Here is a 15,423-nt window from a genome sequence, read left to right as displayed (position 1 = left end):
ACAGTAATGGATAAATACCATACAGTAATGAATACATACCATAGAGTAATGAATACATACCATACAGTAATGGATAAATACCATACAGTAATGGATAAATACCATACAGTAATGGATAAATACCATACAGTAATGGATAAATACCATACAGTAATGAATACATACCATACAGTAATGAATACATACCATACAGTAATGGATACATTCAGTAATGGATACATACCATACAGTAATGGATACATTCAGTAATGGATACATACCATACAGTAATGGATAAATACCATACAGTAATGGATACATTCAGTAATGGATACATACCATACAGTAATGGATACATACCATACAGTAATGGATAAATACCATACAGTAATGGATACATTCAGTAATGGATAAATACCATACAGTAATGGATACATACCATACAGTAATGGATACATACCATACAGTAATGGATAAATACCATACAGAAATGGATAAATACCATACAGTAATGGATACATACCATACAGTAATGAATACATACCATACAGTAATGGATACATACCATACAGTAATGGATACATACCATACAGTAATGGATACATACCATACAGTAATGGATACATACCATACAGTAATGAATACATACCATACAGTAATGGATAAATACCATACAGTAATGGATACATACCATACATACATACCATACAGTAATGGATACAGTAATACATACCATACAGTAATGGATACATACCATACAGTAATGGATACATACCATACAGTAATGGATAAATACCATACAGTAATGGATACATTCAGTAATGGATAAATACCATACAGTAATGGATAAATACCATACAGTAATGGATAAATACCATACAGTAATGAATACATACCATACAGTAATGAATGCATACCATACAGTAATGGATACATACCATACAGTAATGGATACATACCATACAGTAATGATACATACCATACAGTAATGGATACATACCATACAGTAATGGATAAATACCATACAGAAATGGATAAATACCATACAAATGGAATGGATAACATACCATACAGTAATGGATAAATACCATACAGTAATGGTACAGTAATGAATACATACCATACAGTAATGGATACATACCATACAGTAATGAATACATACCATACAGTAATGGATACATTCAGTAATGGATACATACCATACAGTAATGGATACATACCATACAGTAATGGATACATACCATACAGTAATGAATACATACCATACAGTAATGGATACATTCAGTAATGGATACATACCATACAGTAATGGATAAATACCATACAGTAATGGATACATTCAGTAATGGATACATACCATACAGTAATGGATACATACCATACAGTAATGGATACATACCATACAGAAATGGATAAATACCATACAGAAATGGATAAATACCATACAGTAATGGATACATACCATACAGTAATGGATACATACCATACAGTAATGGATACATACCATACAGTAATGGATACATACCATACAGTAATGGATACATACCATACAGTAATGGATAAATACCATACAGTAATGGATACATACCATACAGTAATGGATACATACCATACAGTAATGGATACATACCATACAGTAATGGATACATACCATACAGTAATGGATAAATACCATACAGTAATGGATACATACCATACAGTAATGGATAAATACCATACAGAAATGGATACATACCATAAAGTAATGAATACATACCATACAGTAATGAATACATACCATAGAGTAATGAATACATACCATACAGTAATGGATAAATACCATACAGTAATGGATAAATACCATACAGTAATGGATAAATACCATACAGTAATGAATACATACCATACAGAAATGGATACATTCAGTAATGGATACATACCATACAGTAATGGATAAATACCATACAGTAATGAATACATACCATACAGTAATGGATAAATACCATACAGTAATGGATAAATACTATACCGTAATGTAATGGATAAATACCATACAGTAATGGATACATACCATACAGTAATGGATACATACCATACAGAAATGGATAAATACCATACAGTAATGGATAAATACCATACAGTAATGGATACATACCATACAGTAATGGATACATACCATGGATACATACCATACAGTAATGGATACATACCATACAGTAATGGATAAATACCATACAGTAATGAATACATACCATAGAGTAATGAATACATACCATACAGTAATGGATAAATACCATACAGTAATGGATAAATACCATACCGTAATGTAATGGATAAATACCATACAGTAATGGATACATTCAGTAATGGATACATACCATACAGTAATGGATACATACCATACAGAAATGGATACATACCATACAGTAATGGATAAATACCATACAGTAATGGATACATTCAGTAATGGATAAATACCATACAGTAATGGATACATACCATACAGTAATGGATAAATACCATACAGAAATGGATACATACCATACAGTAATGGATACATACCATACAGTAATGGATACATACCATACAGTAATGGATAAATACCATACAGTAATGGATACATACCATACAGTAATGGATAAATACCATACAGAAATGGATACATACCATAAAGTAATGAATACATACCATACAGTAATGAATACATACCATAGAGTAATGAATACATACCATACAGTAATGGATAAATACCATACAGTAATGGATAAATACCATACAGTAATGGATAAATACCATACAGTAATGAATACATACCATACAGAAATGGATACATTCAGTAATGGATACATACCATACAGTAATGGATAAATACCATACAGTAATGGATACATACCATACAGTAATGGATAAATACCATACAGTAATGGATAAATACCATACCATACCATGTAATGGATAAATACCATACAGTAATGGATACATACCATACAGTAATGGATACATACCATACAGTAATGGATAAATACCATACAGAAATGGATAAATACCATACAGAAATGGATAAATACCATACAGTAATGGATACATACCATACAGTAATGGATACATACCATACAGTAATGGATACATACCATACAGTAATGGATAAATACCATACAGTAATGAATACATACCATAGTAATGGATAATGATGGATACATACCATACAGTAATGGATAAATATACCATACAGTAATGGATAATAATACCATACAGTAATGGATACATAATGTAATGGATACATACCATACAGTAATGGATACATCAGTAATGGATACATACCATACAGTAATGGATACATACCATACAGATAATGGATACATACCATACAGTAATGGATAAATACCATACAGTAATGGATACATTCAGTAATGGATAAATACCATACAGTAATGGATACATACCATACAGTAATGGATAAATACCATACAGAAATGGATACATACCATACAGTAATGGATACATACCATACAGTAATGGATACATACCATACAGTAACGGATAAATACCATACAGTAATGGATACATACCATACAGTAATGGATAAATACCATACAGAAATGGATACATACCATAAAGTAATGAATACATACCATACAGTAATGAATACATACCATAGAGTAATGAATACATACCATACAGTAATGGATAAATACCATACAGTAATGGATAAATAATGGATAAATACCATACAGTAATGGATAAATACCATACAGTAATGGATACATACCATACAGTAATGGATACATACCATACAGTAATGGATACATACCATACAGTAATGGATAAATACCATACAGTAATGGATACATACCATACAGTAATGGATAAATACCATACAGTAATGGATAAATACCATACAGTAATGGATAAATACCATACAGTAATGGATACATACCATACAGTAATGGATACATACCATACAGTAATGGATACATACCATACAGAAATGGATAAATACCATACAGAAATGGATAAATACCATACAGTAATGGATAAATACCATACAGAAATGGATACATACCATACAGTAATGGATACATACCATACAGTAATGGATACATACCATACAGTAATGGATACATACCATACAGTAATGGATACATACCATACAGTAATGAATACATACCATACAGTAATGGATACATACCATACAGTAATGGATACATACCATACAGTAATGGATACATACCATACAGTAATGGTAATGGATACATACCATACAGTAATGGATAAATACCATACAGTAATGGATACATACCATACAGTAATGGATACATACCATACAGTAATGGATACATACCATACAGTAATGGATAAATACCATACAGTAATGGATACATACCATACAGTAATGGATACATACCATACAGTAATGGATACATACCATACAGTAATGGATAAATACCATACAGTAATGGATACATTCAGTAATGGATACATACCATACAGTAATGGATACATACCATACAGTAATGGATACATACCATACAGTAATGGATACATACCATACAGTAATGGATACATACCATACAGTAATGGATACATAATGGATAACATACCATACAGTAATGGATACATACCATACAGTAATGGATATATACAGTAATGGATACATACCATACAGTAATGGATACAACCATACCATACACAGTAATGGATACATACCATACAGTAATGGATACATACCATAATGGATACATACCATACAGTAATGGATACATAATGGATAAATACCATACAGTAATGGATACATACCATACAGTAATGGAATACCATACAGTAATGGATACATACCATACAGTAATGGATACATACCATACAGTAATGGATAAATACCATACAGTAATGGATACATACCATACAGTAATGGATAAATACCATACAGTAATGAATACATACCATAGAGTAATGAATACATACCATACAGTAATGGATAAATACCATACAGTAATGGATAAATACCATACATGTAATGGATAAATACCATACAGTAATGGATACATTCAGTAATGGATACATACCATACAGTAATGGATACATACCATACAGTAATGGATACATACCATACCATACAATGGATAGTAATGGATACCATACATACAGTAATGGATACATACCATACAGTAATGGATAAATACCATACAGTAATGGATACATACCATACAGTAATGGATACATACCATACAGTAATGGATACATACCATACAGTAATGGATACATACCATACAGTAATGGATACATACCATACAGTAATGGATACATACCATACAGTAATGGATACATACCATACAGTAATGGATACATACCATACAGTAATGGTAATGGATACATACCATACAGTAATGGATACATACCATACAGTAATGGATACATACCATACAGTAATGGATACATACCATACAGTAATGGATACATACCATACAGTAATGGATACATTCAGTAATGGATACATACCATACAGTAATGGATACATACCATACAGTAATGAATACATACCATACAGTAATGGATAAATACCATACAGTAATGGATAAATACTATACCGTAATGTAATGGATAAATACCATACAGTAATGGATACATACCATACAGTAATGGATACATACCATACAGAAATGGATAAATACCATACAGTAATGGATAAATACCATACAGAAATGGATACATACCATACAGTAATGGATACATACCATACAGTAATGGATACATACCATACAGTAATGGATAAATACCATACAGTAATGAATACATACCATAGAGTAATGAATACATACCATACAGTAATGGATAAATACCATACAGTAATGGATACATACCATACAGTAATGGATAAATACCATACAGTAATGGATACATACCATACAGTAATGGATACATACCATACAGTAATGGATACATACCATACAGTAATGGATACATACCATACAGTAATGGATACATACCATACAGTAATGGATAAATACCATACAGTAATGGATACATACCATACAGTAATGGATACATACCATACAGTAAATGGATACATACCATACAGTAATGGATAGTAATGGATACATACCATACAGTAATGGATACATACCATACAGTAATGGATACACAGTAACCATACCATACAGTAATGGATACATACCATACAGTAATGGATACCATACAGTAATGGATACATACAGTAATGGATACATACCATACAGTAATGGATACATACCATACAGTAATGGATAAATACCATACAGTAATGGATACATACCACTCAGATACAGTAATGGATACATACCATACAGTAATGGATACAGTAATACCATACAGTAATGGATACATACCATACAGTAATGGATACATACCATACAGTAATGGATACATACCATACAGTAATGGATACAGTAATGGATACATTCAGTAATGGATACATACCATACAGTAATGGATACATACCATACAGTAATGGATACATACCATACAGTAATGGATACATACCATACAGTAATGGATACATACCATACAGTAATGGATAAATACCATACAGTAATGGATACATACCATACAGTAATGGATAAATACCATACAGTAATGAATACATACCATACAGAAATGGATATATTCAGTAATGGATACATACCATACAGTAATGGATAAATACCATACAGTAATGGATACATACCATACAGTAATGAATACATACCATACAGTAATGGATAAATACCATACAGTAATGGATAAATACCATACCGTAATGTAATGGATAAATACCATACAGTAATGGATACATTCAGTAATGGATACATACCATACAGTAATGGATACATACCATACAGTAATGGATACATGTAATGGATAAATACCATACAGTAATGGATACATACCATACAGTAATGGATACATACCATACAGTAATGGATACATACCATACAGTAATGGATAAATACCATACAGTAATGGATAAATACCATACAGTAATGGATAAATACCATACAGTAATGGATACATACCATACAGTAATGAATACATACCATACAGTAATGGATACATTCAGTAATGGATACATACCATACAGTAATGGATACATACCATACAGTAATGGATACATACCATACAGTAATGGATAATACCATACAGTAATGGATACATTCAGTAATGGATACATACCATACAGTAATGGATACATACCATACAGTAATGGATAAATACCATACAGTAATGGATACATACCATACAGTAATGGATACATACCATACAGTAATGGATACATACCATACAGTAATGGATAAATACCATACAGAAATGGATAAATACCATACAGTAATGGATACATACCATACAGTAATGGATACATACCATACAGTAATGGATACATACCATACAGTAATGGATACATACCATACAGTAATGGATACATACCATACAGTAATGGATACATACCATACAGTAATGGATACATACCATACAGTAATGGATACATACCATACAGTAATGGATAAATACCATACAGTAATGGATACATACCATACAGTAATGGATACATTCAGTAATGGATACATACCATACAGTAATGGATACATACCATACAGTAATGATACATACCATACAGTAATGGATACATACCATACAGTAATGGATACATACCATACAGTAATGAATACATACCATACAGTAATGGATACATTCAGTAATGGATACATACCATACAGTAATGGATACATACCATACAGTAATGGATACATACCATACAGTAATGGATACATACCATACAGTAATGGATACATACCATACAGTAATGGATAAATACCATACAGTAATGAATACATACCATACAGAAATGGATACATTCAGTAATGGATACATACCATACAGTAATGAATACATACCATAGAGTAATGAATACATACCATAGAGTAAATACATAATGTAATGAATACATACCATACAGTAATGGATACATACCATACAGTAAGATACATACCATAATGGATACATACCATACAGTAATGGATACATACCATACAGTAACAGTAATGGATACATACCATACAGTAATGGATACATACCATACAGTAATGGATACATACCATACAGTAATGGATACATACCATACAGTAATGGATACATACCATACAGTAATGGATACATACCATACAGTAATGGATACATACCATACAGTAATGGATACATACCATACAGTAATGGATACATACCATACAGTAATGGATACATACCATACAGTAATGGATACATACCATACAGTAATGGATACATACCATACAGTAATGGATACATACCATACAGTAATGGATACATACCATACAGTAATGGATACATACCATACAGTAATGGATACATACCATACAGTAATGGATACATTCAGTAATGGATACATACCATACAGTAATGGATACATACCATACAGTAATGGATAAATACCATACAGTAATGGATACATACCATAGTAAGTAATGTAAATACATACCATACAGTAATGGATACATACCATACAGTAATGGATAAATACCATACAGTAATGGATAAATACCATACAGTAATGGATACATACCATACAGTAATGGATAAATACCATACAGTAATGAATACATACCATACAGAAATGGATACATTCAGTAATGGATACATACCATACAGTAATGGATAAATACCATACAGTAATGAATACATACCATAGAGTAATGAATACATACCATACAGTAATGGATAAATACCATACAGTAATGGATAAATATCATATCGTAATGTAATGGATAAATACCATACAGTAATGGATACATTCAGTAATGGATACATACCATACAGTAATGGATAAATACCATACAGTAATGGATACATTCAGTAATGGATACATACCATACAGTAATGGATACATACCATACAGTAATGGATACATACCATACAGTAATGGATACATACCATACAGAAATGGATAAATACCATACAGAAATGGATAAATACCATACAGTAATGGATAAATACCATACAGAAATGGATACATACCATACAGTAATGGATACATACCATACAGTAATGGATACATACCATACAGTAATGGATACATACCATACAGTAATGGATACATACCATACAGTAATGGATACATACCATACAGTAATGAATACATACCATACAGTAATGGATACATACCATACAGTAATGGATACATACCATACAGTAATGGATAAATACCATACAGTAATGGATACATACCATACAGTAATGGATACATACCATACAGTAATGGATACATACCATACAGTAATGGATACATACCATACAGTAATGGATACATACCATACAGTAATGGATACATACCATAACATACATACCATACAGTAATGGATACATACCATACAGTAATGGATACATACCATACAGTAATGGATACATACCATACAGTAATGGATACATACCATACAGTAATGGATACATACCATACAGTAATGGATACATACCATACAGTAATGGATAAATACCATACAGTAATGAATACATACCATACAGAAATGGATACATACAGTAATGGATACATACCATACAGTAATGAATACATACCATAGAGTAATGAATACATACCATAGAGTAATGAATGCATACCATACAGTAATGGATACATTCAGTAATGGATACATACCATACAGTAATGGATACATACCATACAGTAATGGATACATACCATACAGTAATGGATACATACCATACAGTAATGGATACATACCATACAGTAATGGATACATACCATACAGTAATGGATACCATACCATACAGTAATGGATACATACCATACAGTAATGGATACATACCATACAGTAATGGATACATACCATACAGTAATGGATAAATACCATACAGTAATGGATACATACCATACAGTAATGGATACATACCATACAGTAATGGATAAATACCATACAGTAATGGATAAATACCATACAGTAATGGATACATACCATACAGTAATGGATACATACCATACAGTAATGGATACATTCAGTAATGGATACATACCATACAGTAATGGATACATACCATACAGTAATGGATACATACCATACAGTAATGGATACATACCATACAGTAATGAATACATACCATACAGTAATGGATACATTCAGTAATGGATACATACCATACAGTAATGGATAAATACCATACAGTAATGGATACATTCAGTAATGGATACATACCATACAGTAATGGATACATACCATACAGTAATGGATACATACCATACAGTAATGGATACATACCATACAGTAATGGATACATACCATACAGTAATGGATACATACCATACAGTAATGGATACATACCATACAGTAATGGATACATACCATACAGTAATGGATAAATACCATACAGTAATGGATACATACCATACAGTAATGGATACATACCATACAGTAATGGATACATACCATACAGTAATGGATACATACCATACAGTAATGGATACATACCATACAGTAATGGATAAATACCATACAGTAATGGATAAATACCATACAGTAATGAATACATACCATACAGAAATGGATACATTCAGTAATGGATACATACCATACAGTAATGGATAAATACCATACAGTAATGAATACATACCATAGAGTAATGAATACATACCATACAGTAATGGATAAATACCATACAGTAATGGATAAATACCATACCGTAATGTAATGGATAAATACCATACCGTAATGTAATGGATAAATACCATACAGTAATGGATACATTCAGTAATGGATACATACCATACAGTAATGGATACATACCATACAGTAATGGATACATACCATACAGTAATGGATACATACCATACAGTAATGGATACATACCATACAGTAATGGATACATACCATACAGTAATGGATACATACCATACAGTAATGGATACATACCATACAGTAATGGTAATGGATACATACCATACAGTAATGGATAAATACCATACAGTAATGGATACATACCATACAGTAATGGATACATACCATACAGTAATGGATACATACCATACAGTAATGGATACATACCATACAGTAATGAATACATACCATACAGTAATGGATACATTCAGTAATGGATACATACCATACAGTAATGGATAAATACCATACAGTAATGGATACATTCAGTAATGGATACATACCATACAGTAATGGATAAATACCATACAGTAATGGATACATACCATACAGTAATGGATACATACCATACAGTAATGGATACATACCATACAGTAATGGATACATACCATACAGTAATGGATAAATACCATACAGTAATGGATACATACCATACAGTAATGGATACATTCAGTAATGGATACATACCATACAGTAATGGATACATACCATACAGTAATGGATACATACCATACAGTAATGGATACATACCATACAGTAATGGATACATACCATACAGTAATGGATACATACCATACAGTAATGGATACATACCATACAGTAATGAATGCATACCATACAGTAATGGATACATTCAGTAATGGATACATACCATACAGTAATGGATACATACCATACAGTAATGGATACATACCATACAGTAATGAATACATACCATACAGTAATGGATACATACCATACAGTAATGAATACATACCATACAGTAATGGATACATACCATACAGTAATGGATACATACCATACAGTAATGGATACATACCATACAGTAATGAATACATACCATACAGTAATGGATAAATACCATACAGTAATGAATACATACCATACAGAAATGGATACATTCAGTAATGGATACATACCATACAGTAATGGATACATACCATACAGTAATGAATACATACCATAGAGTAATGAATACATACCATACAGTAATGGATAAATACCATACAGAAATGGATAAATACCATACAGTAATGGATACATACCATACAGTAATGAATACATACCATACAGTAATGGATACATACCATACAGTAATGGATACATACCATACAGTAATGGATACATACCATACAGTAATGGATAAATACCATACAGTAATGGATACATTCAGTAATGGATACATACCATACAGTAATGGATACATACCATACAGTAATGGATACATACCATACAGTAATGGATAAATACCATACAGTAATGGATACATTCAGTAATGGATAAATACCATACATGGATACATACCATACATTCAGTAATGGATACATACCATACAGTAATGGATACATACCATACAGTAATGGATAAATACCATACAGAAATGGATAAATACCATACAGTAATGGATACATACCATACAGTAATGGATACATACCATACAGTAATGGATACATACCATACAGTAATGGATACATACCATACAGTAATGGATACATACCATACAGTAATGGATACATACCATACAGTAATGGATACATACCATACAGTAATGGATACATACCATACAGTAATGGATACATACCATACAGTAATGGATACATACCATACAGTAATGGATACATACCATACAGTAATGGATACATACCATACAGTAATGGATACATACCATACAGTAATGGATAAATACCATACAGTAATGGATACATACCATACAGTAATGGATACATACCATAAGTAATGGATAAATACCATACAGTAATGACATACCATACAGTAATGGATACATACCATACAGTAATGGATACATACCATACAGTAATGGATACATACCATACAGTAATGGATAAATACCATACAGTAATGGATACATACCATACAGTAATGGATACCATGTAATGGATACATACCATACAGTAATGGATACATACCATACAGTAATGGATACATACCATACAGTAATGGATACATACCATACAGTAATGGATACATACCATACAGTAATGGATACATACCATACAGTAATGGATACATACCATACAGTAATGGATACATACCATACAGTAATGGATACATACCATACAGTAATGGATAAATACCATACAGTAATGGATACATACCATACAGTAATGGATACATACCATACAGTAATGGATACATACCATACAGTAATGGATACATACCATACAGTAATGGATAAATACCATACAGTAATGGATACATTCAGTAATGGATACATACCATACAGTAATGGATACATACCATACAGTAATGGATACATACCATACAGTAATGGATAAATACCATACAGTAATGGATAAATACCATACAGTAATGGATAAATACCATACAGTAATGGATAAATACCATACAGTAATGGATACATACCATACAGTAATGGTAATGGATACATACCATACAGTAATGGATATACATACCATAGAGTAATGAATACATACCATACAGTAATGGATACATTCAGTAATGGATACATACCATACAGTAATGGATACATACCATACAGTAATGGATACATACCATACAGTAATGGATACATACCATACAGTAATGGATACATACCATACAGTAATGGATACATACCATACAGTAATGGATACATACCATACAGTAATGGATACATACCATACAGTAATGGATACATACCATACAGTAATGGATACATTCAGTAATGGATACATACCATACAGTAATGGATAAATACCATACAGTAATGGATACATACCATACAGTAATGGATACATACCATACAGTAATGGATACATACCATACAGTAATGGATACATACCATACAGTAATGGATAAATACCATACAGTAATGGATAAATACCATACAGTAATGGATACATACCATACAGTAATGGATACATACCATACAGTAATGGATACATACCATACAGTAATGGATACATACCATACAGTAATGGATACATACCATACAGTAATGGATACATACCATACAGTAATGGATACATACCATACAGTAATGGATATACATACCATACAGTAATGGATACATACCATACAGTAATGGATACATACCATACAGTAATGGATACATACCATACAGTAATGGATAAATACCATACAGTAATGGATAAATACCATACAGATACATACCATACAGTAATGGATAATGGATACATACCATACCATACCATACAGTAATGGATACATACCATACAGTAATGGGAGTAATGAATACATACCATACAGTAATGGATAACATACCATACAGTAATGGATAAATACCATACAGTAATGGATAAATACCATACAGTAATGGATACATACCATACAGTAATGGATACATACCATACAGTAATGGATACATTCAATAATGGATACATACCATACAGTAATGGATAAATACCATACAGTAATGGATACATTCAGTAATGGATACCATACAGTAATGGATACAGTAATACCATACAGTAATGGATACATACCATACAGTAATGGATACATACCATACAGTAATGGATAAATACCATACAGTAATGGATAATACCATACATACAGTAATGGATACATACCATACAGTAATGGATACATACCATACAGTAATGGATACATACCATACAGTAATGGATACATACCATACAGTAATGGATACCATACAGTAATGGATACATACCATACAGTAATGGATACAGTAATACCATACAGTAATGGATAAATACCATACAGTAATGGATACATACCATACAGTAATGGATAAATACCATACAGTAATGGATACATACCATACAGTAATGGATACATACCATACAGTAATGGATAAATACCATACAGTAATGGATACATACCATACAGTAATGGATAAATACCATACAGTAATGGATACATACCATACAGTAATGGATACATACCATACAGTAATGGATACATACCATACAGTAATGGATACATACCATACAGTAATGGATAAATACCATACAGTAATGGATACATACCATACAGTAATGGATACATACCATACAGTAATGGATACATACCATACAGTAATGGATACATACCATACAGTAATGGATACATACCATACCATACAGTAATGGATACATACCATACAGTAATGGATAAATACCATACAGTAATGGATAAATACCATACATAATACATACCATACAGTAAATACATACCATACAGTAATGGATACAGTAATGAATACATACCATACAGTAATGGATACATACCATACAGTAATGGATACATACCATACAGTAATGGATACATACCATACAGTAATGAATACATACCATACAGTAATGAATACATACCATACAGTAATGGATACATACCATACAGTAATGGATACATACCATACAGTAATGGATACATACCATACAGTAATGGATACATACCATACAGTAATGGATACATACCATACAGTAATGGATACATACCATACAGTAATGGATACATACCATACAGTAATGGATAAATACCATACAGTAATAGATACATTCAGTAATGGATAAATACCATACAGTAATGGATACATACCATACAGTAATGGATACATACCATACAGTAATGGATA

The sequence above is a fragment of the Oncorhynchus nerka genome, linkage group LG27 (genome assembly GCF_034236695.1).
Source record: "Oncorhynchus nerka isolate Pitt River linkage group LG27, Oner_Uvic_2.0, whole genome shotgun sequence".
In the NCBI taxonomy this organism is placed as follows: domain Eukaryota; kingdom Metazoa; phylum Chordata; class Actinopteri; order Salmoniformes; family Salmonidae; genus Oncorhynchus; species Oncorhynchus nerka.
This window is presented reverse-complemented; position numbering follows the sequence as displayed.